Source organism: Chiloscyllium punctatum, chromosome 23 (genome assembly GCF_047496795.1).
Source record: "Chiloscyllium punctatum isolate Juve2018m chromosome 23, sChiPun1.3, whole genome shotgun sequence".
Lineage (NCBI taxonomy): Eukaryota > Metazoa > Chordata > Chondrichthyes > Orectolobiformes > Hemiscylliidae > Chiloscyllium > Chiloscyllium punctatum.
Genome location: NC_092761.1, coordinates 13,786,880 through 13,801,966, shown reverse-complemented (window position 1 = coordinate 13,801,966; position 15,087 = coordinate 13,786,880). Strand labels below are relative to the sequence as shown.

Below are 15,087 nucleotides of genomic sequence, written 5' to 3'. Positions count from 1 at the left end.
TCACTTTGGCAAAACGCTTTCCCACTCACATCTCGGTCCCTTTCCCGACCTTAATTCCCAAGGGGAGGTCAGGTTTTGCCCCTTTCTCTTTTCAGGCCATTTACATATTGATTGGGATTTTTCTGGAACACAATTACCAAATTCCTCCCTTGCAAACACTGAACACTGGCAATCCCAGTCTAGGTTTGGAAAGTTCAAAAACCCTACCATAACAGCCCTATTATTATAGTTGATATTTAAGATGTCCCGACATATTTGTTCCTTAGTCTGCCACAGATTATTTGGGGTCAGCAGTCCGATCATATCAAAGTGATGACCCATTCTTATTTCTCAGTTCCACTAACATAGCTTCACTGGGCAATCCCACAGAAATATCCTCTCTAAGTACTGCTGTGATGATTCATGCAATCAAAACCCACCACCACACGTCCTCTCTTTCCTCCCCTTCCTGTAGCATCTCTACCTTGAAACAATGAACTGCCAGTCCTGCCCCTCCCTCAGCTGCGTTTCTGTAATAACTATAATATCCCAGTCCCATGTTCCAATCCATGTCCTGAGTTCATCTTCCTTAGCTGTCAGGCCCCTTGCATTGAAATAAATGTAGTTTAATCATCAGTTTTACCCCATTCCCAGCTATGTTCTTGCCTGCCTTGTCTGCTGAAATTGCTGTCTTTAAATCGTGTACCAGTCTCAATCTTCTTTCTGGCCTTGCGTTTATTTAAGGTCCAACACCCTGCCAGACTGGGTTATATCCTCTCAAGCAGCTCTAGCAATTCACCCCACCAGGATATGGGTCCCTCTCCCACTCCCAGTTGAGGTGCCTTTCCCACCCTGTCTCCCTGTGCTGACACCTTCAGGGATCTATGGACTTGTCCACCAAGGTCCCTGTATTCCTCAGTACTCCGCAAGGACCTTCCGTTTATTATGTCTGTACTTCGCTTATCGTACCTCCCACAGAGTATTACCTCACTTCAATCAGAACTAAACTCTGCTTCGATTATCATCCGATCGACATCAGACAGCAGACAGAGACCATCCTCCTCACTGTGAACAACACCCTCACCTTTCATGTCATCTGCAAACCGACTAATGTTACCTTCTGCTTTCACATCCGAGTTATTAATGTTCAATGGTTCCTGCACAGTTCCCTGTGGTACACCCGCTGGTGAAAGTATTCTATCCACCAATTTTGCATCCAATGTGCCAACTTGCCTTGGACCCCAGTCCTTTTCAACCAGCCTTCCATGTTGGATCTTGTTTAAGGACTTATTCAAGTCCATGTAAACCACATCGTCTGCACTGCCCTCATCAATATACTTAAGCACCATTTCAAAAAAACTGAACTGAATTCCTCAGACGGTTTCTTTCTCTGCCAAGTCCGTGATGACTAAACCGAGTTTATCCTTACCTTTGCAAGTGTTGATTCATCCTCCCAATTGTTTCCAATAATGTCCCTCCCCCTGCTGTCAGACTATCTGCTCTGTAATTACCTGGCCTCTCCCTGCTGCCCTTCTTGAACAAAGGAACCACATTAGCGATCCTCCAGTCATTCAGCACTTCACCTGTGTCCAGCAAAGTATTAAATATATCCACCAGGGCCCCAATAATCTCTGGGTAATTTTGCATGGGGTCAAAGAATACTGGTCCAGACAGTGACACCCACATCCCATGAATGAATAAATAAAAATACATATGTCCCTCCCTACCTCTGCAAACCCCTCCAGCTGTAGCAATTCGTACTGGCTTTGTAACACCGTTCCGACCCTGACCACTCTCTGTAACACTCTCACCACCTCCAGCACCTTCACCTCTCCATGTTCGTATCGTGTCAATAAACCCTGACAACGATTCCCCTTCCCATTGCCCTCCTCCTGCTAGCAGACCCATTGCAATCCCTTTAAAACTTACCCTAAAACTCTCTCACTTCAGGATTTTAAGTACTTTGTGGTGATCTTCGCAGCCTCAATATCTAATATGATCCATTTTGTCCTGAGTGAGGGGCCAGTGGGATTTCTTGCTGAGTTTTGGTCTGTTTCAGTGGAATGTCCTTTTGTTGAGTATTTTACACAGTTCCTTCAAATGTTTTCCACTGTTCATTTACAAGCACATATTTCAGTCTGTTTAGCCTGTTTACCTTGGTCAGTTCTTCTCTCCAACTCATGTCATTGGCTATTTGTGTTTCTTGTTGTAGTTTGTCCTTTCTGTTTTTCACTTTAAAACTTTATATTTATTTAAACTGAACTTTATCACCGTTTCCCAGAGGATCTCTCCAGGTGACATTACTCATTCACTCTGTTTTATCACACAACAGTCTCTCTGAGACAGTTATGTCCCTCGCCAGTTGCAAAATGTGTTATTCTAAGAAACACTGAAAAAAATTCTCTGAACTCCTCTTCCAATATCACTGTTGTCAGTGTGATTGTCCCAGACTTTGTGAATATTGACGTTTCACTAAATGTTCACCGTGCCTGTATTAAACATTCCAATGAATTCCTATTTATTGTAGTGACGAGCCATGAAATGCTGTTCGGTGGGTGGTCTAAAACTGTTCTGCTGCTTGTGTCCTTGGCAAGTAGTAGCCAGAATTTACATTCAGACTGACTCTACTTCATGATCTGATGCCAAATGTTTTCTCTGTAATGCCTTTCTTACCCATTATTGTTAGTGTCGTCCATTTTGCCTGAATTTGCACAAGGTTGTGAACCATTGAATATTTACGTTCCCCCTTTTGTTCGCCCTGTAACCACATCTCTCTGGTGTCTAAATCCCTTTTATCTCTGTGTCACAAATCCATCTACCTTGATGCAGAGACTTTGTCCATTAATAAAAAACATAATTTACTCGTTCCCACAATTTCCTGTCACAAATCGATTTGCTGGTCTACAGTTTTAGTTAAACTTTGTCCCATCCTGTTCCTTTCTGTTGTCTTCAGTCACATTCCCACGCTGCTCTGATGCTTCACCTTTTCTCTTTGGATTTGGAAAGTTCCTTTCACCTGAAGCCTGTCCCTGCATCCTCTCTGTCAGTTTAAAGCCCTGTCCATAAACCTACCAACGTGATTGGCCAGGACATTGTTCCACTGGAACTGTGCTGGGACCAATCTGAATGGAGTTTTTAAAAAAATCAGGCATGGGATGTGGGTGTCTCTGTCTGACTAGCCTTTATTGCCCATCCCTTTCTGCCCTTGAGCTAAGCAGCTGGCTCGCCCATTTCACAGGGTCATTGAGAGGCAAACCCTTTGCTGTGGGTATGTCGTGCAGACCACATGAGAGTGAACTGTTGTCTTTCTCTGAAGGTCAAGTGTTTGGATTTTTATCAATACTTATTTATGGATTGTTAATTCCAATTTTTAAAACATATATTCATTTAAAATTCCACATGGTTCGAAGTTAGAAAGAAGAAGGGGGGGGTGGTGGTGGGTCAGTTTGTTGGGACTGTATTGTAGACTGTTGTAGACCCAACAGATACCAGAGGAGCAGCTGTGTAGAGAAATTGCAGATAACTATAGGAATAATAGAGGAGTGCAGGCTGGAGATTTTAATATTCCCTGTATTGACTGGGCCACCTCGAGTATAAAAAGAACTGGACGGAGAGCAATTTTTCAAAAGTGTACAAGGAAGGTTCCTAAATCAATATGCAGAGGGCCCTACTCTACTCAGGCAGGTGGAACACTGGACCTCCCCTCAGAAAACGAGGTCGGGCAAGTGACTGATTTGTCATTCAGAGAGCACTTTGGGTCCAGTGCCCACAACTGTCTTCGTTTTAACATAGTTATGGAAAAAGATCAGCAGGTCCACAGGTTGAAGAGGAAAACTGGAACAGGGCCAGGTTTGGGGCCATTCTGCAGGATCTGTCCAGCGTCAATGCTGTGAATTTAAAATTGCACAAATCCCAGTTAAAATCCAACTCGTTTTGGAAACACTGGTGATCACTGTAACAGATGAAAGGCTTAAACTAAATTTGTTTGATATTATATTCCATGACACTGCCATCCTGTTGCTATAAATTCTGTAGCTTAGGATTGTGCTCCCCAACCACCTGATGAAGAAGCAGTGCTCGGAAAGCTAGTGCTTTCAAATAAACCGGTTGGACTGGAACCGAGTGTTGGGTGATTTTTAACTTTGTCCATCCCCAGTCCGACATCGGCACCTCCACATTATGATTCTAATCGATTGGGTGAGTCTGTTTGAAGGAAATGGAACAACTGGCAAATGGGAGGCTTTTCAAAGTGTGATCTCAAGAATCCAGGACCAGTGTGCCCCATTGGGGTAAAGGGAAAAGCTGGCAGGGTTAGGGATCCTTGGCTGATGAGGGATAATGTGGCTCTGGTCTTGAAATGAAGACTGCATGCATTGGGTTTAAGATTTCCGTATCTACATATTCTTAAAGACACGATCAATCTGTGGAGACCCTCCAATCCTCTCAGTCCCTGTTATACTCCCAATCTGCAGAAGTCATTCCAATGCCTGTGACTCTTTCAATATTGTTCCTACAGGACCCTCTATCTGTGTGATATCTTTTCATTGCCAGCACCCACCCTGTCAATGTAAGCTCCTCCAGTGTCTCCATCCATCTACTCATTTCCACAATCTTCTCCAGCTCTTACATGTGTAAACATCACCCTCCCCTTCAACCCTTCCCACTTTGACCAAACTGGAGGAGGTTACTAATGCTCCCTCATCTGTGAAAGTGTCTCCAACCAAAATTGCTTTTTTACGACTTAGAGAATCTATCTGATACCACACATCTTTATCTAAATATCCTGCAGAACCTAAGCCTTCCTGTGTCTATAAACATCTTCAGTGACGACTACCCTCCATACGTCTATTTGTTTTTCTAATCTGTCCAACCCACTTTATCTCTGTACTCAGCTCCATTCACCTGATACATTCCTGTCTGTGTAAAACACCCCATCCTACCAACATCCTTATCCCTGTAAACTGCTCCATTCCTCCCAACCTCCCCATCTCCATGAACTCCTGTAGGGCCGACAGCTCTCCACATTTCTGTAACCTCCTGTGGCTCTATGCTCCTCTCTCCCTGTGAAAGCACCTCCTGTCCCCAGAATTCTCGCAGTCTGGTCATCTGCTCCAGATCAGACCATTGCTGTCTCTGTTACCTTATACAACTTTAGCAACGCCACCTATTTGTGTCACTTCATTCAGATCGCATCCTCTCCCGCTTCCCGAAACCTCTTGCTGCCATCATAACTCTTGCTATTTCGAACATGGAATAGCACATTCCAGTACAAGCCCTTCCACCCTCAATATTGTGCTGGCCTTTTATCCTACTCTGAAGATGAAACGAACCTACATACCTTACATTTTCCTCTCATTGGTGTGCCTATCCAAGAGTTGCTTCGATGTCTGTAATGTGTCTGAATCTCCTACCATGGCTGGCAGTCCATTCCACGCACCCCCCACACTCTGTGTAAATAACGTACCAGTCCCGTCCATGCCGACAGGATATCCCAACCCAATCTAGTCCTACCTGCCAGCACCTGGCCCATATCCCTCTGATATCTAAGCTAAACCTTCTGCCAATTACCTTAAACGTATGTCCCCTTGTGATAGCCATTTTGCCATGGGAAGTCGTCTCTGGTTATCCACTCTATCTATGCCTCTCATTCCCTTGTACACCTCTATCAAGTCACCATTCTTCCTCCTTCGCTGTGATCAGAAAAGCCCTCGCTTCCACAACCTACCTTCTATGGGCATGCCCTCCAGTCCAGGCAGCATCCTGCTAAATCTCCTCTGCACTGTCTTTAAAGCTTCCATGTCCTTCCTATCATGAAGCGAACAGAACTGTTCACAATATTCAAAGTGTGGTCTAACTGGGGTTCTGTAGAGCTGCAGCAAAGTCTCACATCTGTTAAATTCAATCCCCTTGCTAATGAAAGCCAACACACCATCCGCCTTCTTAACAGCCTGTCAACTTGGGTGGGAACCTGAGGGACACAGTATCCCTTTGTTCCTGCACGCTGCTAAGAATCCTGCCTTTAACCACGTAAAGCTTTTCTGCAGAATCCTCCAATCTAAAACTATCCCTATCTTTGTAAGTTCCTCCAGTCCCTACAACACTCATAAACTGTGAAACCTCCTCAAGTCCCTATATTCCTAATGTCTGCAATATCCTCCCGTCCTGATGTCCCTCCATATCTCTGTAACCCCCACCATCCTCCAGTGCCCTTCTGGGGAACATTGCAGAGGAAGGAGGAGTTGGAGAGTCTGGGCCATGTTCAGGGGTATGAAGGGCTGCAGAACCTGGAGGATGGTACAAATGTCGGAAGGGACGTGGGACTTGCAGAAGGTTAGAGGTTCCGGGATTCATTGAACCTGCAGGATGGGACAGGGGATGGCTTTGGAACATGGAGGATATTATGATTTGAACCACAGGTAATTTTTGATTGGACCATTCAGCCAATCTTACAGTCATAGAGATGTACAGCATAGAAACAGACCCTTCATTCCAACCCAGCCATGCCAATAGGATATTCCAACCCAATCTAGTCCCACCTGCCAGTACCTGGCCTATTTCCCTCCAAACCCTTTCTATTCATATATCCATCCAAATGCTTCTTAAATGTTGCAATTGTACCATCTATAAGATTGGCTGAAAGATCCAATCAAACATTACCTGTGGTTCAAATCATAACATCCTCCAGGTTCCACAACCCATTCATGGTCCCATCCTGCAGATCAGCTATCCCAACCCAATGTAGTCCCACCACCCAGCACCCGGCCCACCTCCCTCTAAACCTTTCCGATTTATATGCCCATCCAGATGCCTTTTAACTGTTGCAGTTGTACTAGCCTCCACCACTTCCTTTGGCAGCTCAAGCCATACATGTACTATCCTCTGCGTGAAAAAGTTGCCCCTTAGTTCTCTTTTATATCTTTCTACTCTCACCCTAAACCTCGCCCTATAATTCTGGACTCGCATACCCCAGGAGAAAGCCTTTGTCTATTTACCCTGTCCATGCCCCTCTTGATTTTATAAACCTCGATGAGGTCACCCTCAGCCTCCGACTCTCCAGGAAAAACAACCATCACCTGTTCAAACTTTCCCTCTCGCTCATCCCTGGCAACATTATTGTAAATCTTTTCTGGACCCTTTCAAGTTTCACAACATCCTTCCCATCGGAAGTAGAACAGAGTTGCATGCAGTATTCCAAAAGTGGCCTCCCCACTGTCCTGTACAGCCGCAACATGACCTCCCAACTCCTGTACTCAATACTCTGACCAACAAAGGAATGCATACCAAGCGCCTTCTTCGCTATCCTAACTACCTGTGACTGTACTGTCAAGGAACTCTGTATTTCATTTGAAAAATTGCAAAGACAGGTAGAGTGGCCAGAGGTCTTCTGGGTAATGCTAGTTCAGTCTAAGCTGGTAGGCAGAGCCAGTGAAATATTTGCAGCACTGTCTGATGAATGTTCGAGAGACAATGCATATGTTAAAAAGGCTGTTTTGAGTCCTTATGAATTGCTTCTGAAAGGGAAGCCACTACAATTCCCTTTACTGTACCATCGCTATCTGTCAAAGCTCCTTCAGGTCTATATCCTCCTAATTATTGAAACCTGCTCTTACCTTTGCAACTCCCATTATTTCCTAACATTGTTGAGTCTCTAAAACCATCCCTATCAGTTTAATCTCCTCCACTGCATACAACACTCCTAGCCTGTGTAATCTCTTCACATCCTTCAGTTCCTATATACCTATGTATTGGTGTGACTGCTTTGTGGCCATTGTATCCTCATTTATATCTGCAAAAGGCTCCGCTCACTGCAGCACATCCTATGCTCATAAGTGAATCTGGTCTCTCACAAGCCTCTCTACGACTCTCTCCTCCAGTATCTACAAGCTTCCCTATCCCTGTCGTATCTTGCAGCATGCACACCACTCTCTCTCTGACATACCTTCCAGTGCATAAAATCATCTCTCCTTCTAACTTTATCCAGTCTACAACCTATTCCCTATCCGTGCAACATTTTCCAGTCTATATCATCTTCCATGTGTTTGCAACATTCTACAGTCCATACCACCCTCCCTTTCCCTGTAATATTCACCAGTCCATACCATCCTCCCTATCGCTGTGATATTCTCCAGATCCCACAACTGTTGTTAAATGTACAACATCCTGGAATCCTGTGAATGTTTCTACACCCTGATCAACATAGTCCATATAACGATCCACAACCCTACACATATCCCGATCTCTGAAGTCTAATCAAAGACGCTTTATCTCTCTAACTTCCTCCAAACAATAAAATGTTTTCTCCTGCGAACATTCTATAGCAACTATAACTATGTTTAACCCTGCAACATTGTTTTGCCCCCAAACTTCTCTCCCACTCTGTGACCTCTAACCATCCCTCAAAGGCCCTCACTCAGTGACACACACCATGCATTTGCAACAAGGCAGATGGAATGACAGCATTAACTGAAGGGAACAGATATGATCGAACTGTTATTGTGGAGGGGTGGCTGCAGAATGACCATGGCTGGGATGTGATTATTGAGGGGTTGTAGGGATTTAGGCAGGATCAGCAAAAAACCAAACAAGGTGCCGTTTTGTTGTGAAGAAAGGATGCAGTCAGCGTATTAGTGAGACAGACAATTTAATCTGGGAATCAAAATATAGAGTCATTTTGAATGGACAGCTTCCAAATAGCAAGGGGGATCTGGAAGATCAAATCACAATCCATGCTCGCTGTTAAGTTGGTTGCAATATTTTCTTGGTGACAGTAGACAGAGGCATATGGAGTGGTCAATTTCTGATTGGACGTTTTTGGTCAATGCTGTTTCACAAGGATCAGTGCTGCGATGTCTGTGTGTAATTTATATCTGTGATTCAGATGAAAAGGTCAGCAGTTTGAGTGGTAATTTTGCAGACGACATTTGGAAAGGCATGTAATGATTAGGGATAGTTAGGGGAATTGTGGATCGTGAGGAAGAGTGTTAAAGGTTGCAGCAGTATGTAGATCAGCTGGAACGCTGGGCAGAGATGTGGCAAATTGAATTTCATCGGGACAGGTGTGAAGTGATGCATTTATGAAGCCAAATGGAATAGAGAAGTGCACTAATTGACGAGTTGGAAACATTGATAAACAGAGAGACATTGGAAGCAAATCCATAGCTCCCTCAAAATAACAACACAGTAGGATGTGGTGGTAAAGGAGGAGTATGGTCGGTTTCCCTTCATTGGTCACAGTATTGAGTACAGACATTTGCATGTCTTGTTGTGACTGAATGAAACTTCAGTCGGCCATGTTTGGAAGATTGCGTGTCATTCTCATTGACACACCACAGGAAAGATGTGGAGGCTCTGGGGAGCGTGCAACAGAGGGTTGGCAGAATATTGCCTGGATGAGAATGTGTTTACTGTAAGGAGGTTGGACGCAGTTGGATTGTTTTGCGTGAGTATCGGAGACTGAGGGGAGTTCGGGTACAGGTATATAGCATTAGGAGAGGTGTGGATAGTTGGAATCCTCCTTCCAATGTAGAAATATTAAATACTAGGGCGAATCGGTTTAAGGTGAGAGTGAGAAGTTTTAAGTGAGATGAATGAGACCAGTTGTCTTTACCGAGAGGGTGGAAGCTGCTCAGGAGGTGGGAGAGGTGGAAATAAGAGCAAAGTTTTGAAGGGCATGTAGACAGAAACATGAATAGGCAGAGAATAGAGGGATATCGCGCATGTGCAGTCAGATGGGATTAGTTTAGAATAGCACAATGGTCAGCACAGCCATGGTGGGCCGAAGGGCCTATTACTCTGCTGTACTGTTCTAGTTTCTAACTTCACGGCATCTACCCTGTCAAAGCCCCTCAGAATCCTGGATGTTTCATTCAATTTCTTTCCCATTCTTCAAAATCCCATTCGGTTCAAGGGCAATCTACTCCACCTCTTCTCATTGGAAAATCCAGCCATCTTCAGGATCAGCCGAGTGAACCTTCCCTGGTCTGCCTCCAACACAAGAATGTCTTTCCTTAGGGCATGCATACTGTTCATTATAATCTAGGTGTGGTCTGACTTGTACCTTGCATCGTTTTATCAAGGCCTCCCTATTTTTAGACTCCATTCCCTTTGTAATAAATGGCAGCATTTGATTTGCCTTCTCTATGACCGGCTGATCCTGTAAGCTACCTGTTTCAGATTGATACACAAGAATTCCCAAACAGTGTTAGCCTGGCAGTAAGTCGGGAACGTGCTGGAATGTGCTATAAAGAATATGACAATAAATGATGTTTAGAAACAATGGGAGCTGTATGATTTTATAAAAGGGGAATATTTTTAAATCTGTTGGATTCTATATTTTGGTGTGACCATAAATGCAGAATAGATAAGGTTGGGGGAGGCTAGTTGCGGTAGAGGGATATTTGAAATTTCAGAAGCATTTTGACAAGTTTCAACAGGGGCTAAAACTTAGCTCGTGAGAGAATAGGGCCCCTGAAAGGTCAATGAGGCTGTCTGTGTGGAATCACTGCTGATGGGGGAGAAACTGAACACATATTTTGTGTTAGGACTTACTGTGGTGAAAGACATGGAAGTTCGGGAACTTGGGAAAATACATGGGGATGTCTTGAAAAGAGTTCACATTGGAGAACAGGAGGTGCTGGATGTCTTAAAATGCAATAAGTTAGATAAAACCTTGGGACATGGTCAGAGGTATCCCAGCACCTTGTGAGAAGAGAGGGAGGAAATGACAGGACCCCTTCCAGAGATATTTGTATCATTGACAGCGACTACGGACCAGTGAGACTGATGGCAGGGTGATAAGTTGTTGGACGAGATTCTGACAGAAACGATCATCGTGCCTTTGGAAAGGTAAGGACAGATTAACGATCGTCAGCATGGCTTTGTACACGGGAAATCATGCCTCAAACCTGAGTGTGGAGGTAGACAAGTGAGACGTCAAAGCAGAGCAGTACACGATGTCCACATGAACTTTATCAAGGCCTTTGACAAGGTTCTACATGGCAGACTGGATCGTAAGTTTAGATCAGACATAACCAGGGAGCGCTCACCAACTGGATACAAAACAGGATTGACAGTAGGAGACAGAGCATGTTCATAGAGGGTTACTGCTCAAACTGCAGGCCTGTGACCAACGGTGTGCTATAGGGTTCGGTGCTTGGTCACTGTTGTGCATCATTTATATAAACAGTTTGGATGACAGTACAGGAGTCATGGTTAGCAAGTTTGTGAGTGAGACTGAAATTGGTGATAATGTGGACATTGAAGAGGATTATCGAAGAGTACAATGGGATCAACAGTACTGCTGGACCACTGAGGTTAGGAATACAGGTGGAGAAATACACAGTGTTGTATTGTGGTAAAGCAGACCAGGCTGGACTTGTACAATTAATGTTCGGGCCCTGGGTACTGTTGTCAATCAGTGATTCAGGGACACAGGTACACAGTTTTTTGAAAGTAGCGTCACGGGTAGACAGGCTGGTGAAGCAGGGGTTTGGGATGGGGTCACCCTTCATTGGGCAGAGCATTGAGAGTAGGAGTTGGGATGTCATGGTGTATCTGTACAGGACATTAGTGAGGCCACCGTATAAGAATCGTTGATTATCTGAAAAAAAATCAACTTGTTCACATATGTCCTTTAGGGAGGGATATCTGACATTCTTACCTGGTCTGGCTCACATGTGACTCCCTCTCTTCTCACAAGGCGCTGGGATACCTCTGACCATGTCCCAAGGTTTTATCTCACTTATTGCATTTTAAGACATCCAGTACCTCCTGTTCTCCAATGTGAACTCTTTTCAAGACATCCCCATGTATTTTCCCAATATGGCTGACTCTGAGCTGCCTCTGGGCAATTAGTAGGAGAGCAATGGATGCTGGTCCAACCGGTGACATCCTTCGGCTGTGAATGAATCAATGAAAAATACGTATGTCCATCCCTACCTTTGCAAACAGCTCTAGCTGCAGCAATCCGTACTGGCTTTGTGATGTTGTTCAGGCCTTTGCCCCCCTCTGTAACACACTCACCACCTCCAGCACCTTCAATTCTCCCTGTTCCGCTACTCTGATTAAACACTGACAATATTTCCTGTTCCTACTGCACTCCTCCACATTTCTAAATGTTGGTTACTTCAGAATTGATCTTTTTTTTCATCTCTTAATCAAATCGGCCAAGACCCGTCTGAAGTGGGGAAGGAGCATTGGGAAGGTGTCGAGCACCTCGAGACTTTCTGTGGGGAAAACGGGAATCCAGGAGAAAACAGCACAAGGAGCGCGCTGTCATATCAACACCCCACCCACCCCCTTTCCATGGCCACCTTCTGCCTCAAGTGTAACAGAGTCTGTGGAAGGCCACATCGGTCTGTACAGCCAACTCCAGACTCCCCCACCCCCACTGAGAGTGGGAGAGAGTCAGCCTCATCTGTGAGCCACTGCCAAAGAGATGATGAGATAGGAAGGTTGAATCCCCTCACAATTATCCCAGTGCCTTTGTTACAAATTCAAACAATTCCCTGTTAATACAGTGTCTAATAATGTGATATCACTCAGTATCTCTCCATCTGGTAATCCCTCGCTGTGTCATTCTATTTGCTGCCTCTGTCAGCATTTCTCCGTCTTACAGATGGTCTGAGATCCTGAGTCAACAGAATTTTCCATTCTAGTCAGGCAAGCGATGGAGACTGGGATTATTGAGATCTCTGCTGGACTCAGTTCCACTCTGCATGTGTTATACTCATTGCATCAGTCTAATTTCCCATTCTGTCTATTTCTGTCTCATGCAGGTCATCAGGATGTTCCTAATTCCTGTCTCATCCATCACCTCATGGAAACTGGTTGGTCAGCCAGAGAGAGATGGAGAGGGAGATCTGGGGCCTTCAGTAATTCCTGCAGCCGGTAACATCGCTCACAATGAACAGCACAGGGTGGAGGTAGTAGACTTCTATATTCAGACCTGGAAGACTGGACATAGATACAGAGCTGGGCAAGGAACAGCAACATTCTAGGCTTCATTCCCACCATCTTGTGAGGGTCCTGCTTTCATCTCTTCTGTACTGGTCCTCAATGCGACAGCACAGCGGATCGCAGGCATCAATCCTGGCCCATGCCGATCTTTGTAATATTCTCCAGTACCAATAATCCTTCCTCTGTTTGGAATCTCCTCTAGTCCACATCATTCTCTGTGTCTCTGTCTCTTTCTCTGTCAGGTTCTCCAGTCCCTAACACCCTAATCCCTAACCTTCTCCAGTAGATATTAAATTCCTTCATCCCTGTAAACCCTGACAGCCCTGTCTATCCCTGTAAGCTTCTCCCACCAATACCACCCTCCATGTCAATGTATTTGTCTTTAACCTCTCCAGTGGTCTCTACCTATGTAATCTTCTCCAGTTCCTACAACCCTTCCTTAGCTGTGAAAAAAATTGTAATCTCCTTATCCTTCTCCAATTCTTTGATCTTTATCTTGTTGAATTTCACCCTAATTCCCGACACCATACCCCTCCCGACCACAGGAACCTCTTTCAGTTTGTGCAACCCTCCCCATTTGTGTAACTGTCTCCAACCCAGTAACCTGACATTCTCCATTGCCTTTCTATCTATGTAGCCTTCACAGCCTACAAGCCTTCTTATATCTGTAAATGTCTTCAGTCACGACAACCTTCCATATTTCTGTTAGTATACACAATAATCTCCTAGATGAAACAGCCCCCTGTCTGTACCTCTCAGTCTGCCTACCTCTTCCTATCTCCATCCCTATCCCTATCTCGAGAATCTAATCCAGCTCCCTCGATCTCTGTAAATTCTTCCAATCCCCAAACCCCTTTGTCCCACTGACATTCTTGACCAGACGTAACTCTGTTTAACTCTAAATCCTCGAGACCCTGTAAGCCTCCCTATCTCTGTAACCTCTACCCATCTGTTCAACCCCCCCACTACTGAGGAATGACTCCCTGACTTCGCCATAAGGAAGATGGAATGATAGTGAACAGATATGATGGGACTGTCATTCCGGAGATGTAGCTGCAGAATGACCATCGCTGTGAAGTGAATACTGAAGGGTTGTTTGGATAGAGTCATAGAGTCAGAGAGATGTACAGCATGGAAACCGACCCTTCGGTCCAACCCATCCACACTGTGCAGATATCCCAACCCAATCTAGTCCCAATATGCAGACTAGGCAAAAAGCCAACAAGTTATGACGGAAGCATGAGGTTAATGCATTAATGAGACAGTCACGTGGATCTGAATATGAAAAGTAGAGCTGGGAATAAGCAAGTAGCAGCAACCGTTATCAGGAATTCTTTTGTAGGCACCAAACAGAGATGGGAATGTCAATATGGTTCCAGTCGGGACACTGAATGTACTTATGGCAAGGGCAGCACAGTAACTGTGTGTGACAGTGGTCTCCATGCCGACTGATACAGCAACGAGCCTGTTGGATTGTATTTGTTATTGTGTATATAAATGGCAGAATTGTAAGGGTGTAGGAGGGGTGAAGTGGTATAGGGGATATGGTGTATTTGAATTATCAGAAGCCTTTATGCAAGTTTCAATAAGGGCTAAAGAGTAACTTGGGAGAGAATAGGGCCCCTTAAGATCAATAAGGTTGCCTATGTTGGAACCAGAGGAGATGGGTGAGATATTAGACAAAATAGTCTTGTCAGTATTTACTGTGGAGAAAGACATGGAAGCTCGGGAAAGTGGGGAAATAAATAGTGATGTCTTGGAAAGAATCCTCAACAGAGAAGAGAAAGTGCTGGAATCTTAAAACAAATAAAGCTAGATCAATCCTCAGTAGCTCATTAGGTCAATCCTAGAATATTGTAGGAAGCTAGGGAAGAGATTGCAGTATCCCTTACAGAGATATGTATAATATCAACAGGCACAGTAAGATGTTGGAAGACTGGAGGGTGGCTAATGCTGTTCCATCACTGAAGGACTGCAGGGAAAAGCCAGGAAATTACAGTCCCGTGAGAACAGTGATGGGGAAGTTGTTGGAGGAGATTCTGAGAGAAAGGAGCTCCATACATTTACAAAGGCAAGGGCTGATTTGAGATGGTCAGCATGGCTTTGTGAGTGGAAAACCACGTTTCACAAAAAGGATTGACTCTTCGAGGA

At 44.6% G+C, this 15,087-nt stretch overlaps 1 long non-coding RNA gene across 4 annotated transcripts in view; it reads left to right on the top strand.

Moving 5' to 3' along the window:
• The window catches only part of LOC140494026 (uncharacterized), a 124,073-nt gene that overhangs the window by 57,032 nt on the left and 51,954 nt on the right, over nt 1-15,087 (top strand). For all 4 annotated transcript variants that reach the window (XR_011963841.1, XR_011963842.1, XR_011963843.1 and 1 more), the window contains exon 5: nt 12,756-12,902. This is a non-coding gene — a long non-coding RNA (uncharacterized lncRNA). The remainder of the gene's footprint in view (nt 1-12,755; nt 12,903-15,087) is intronic.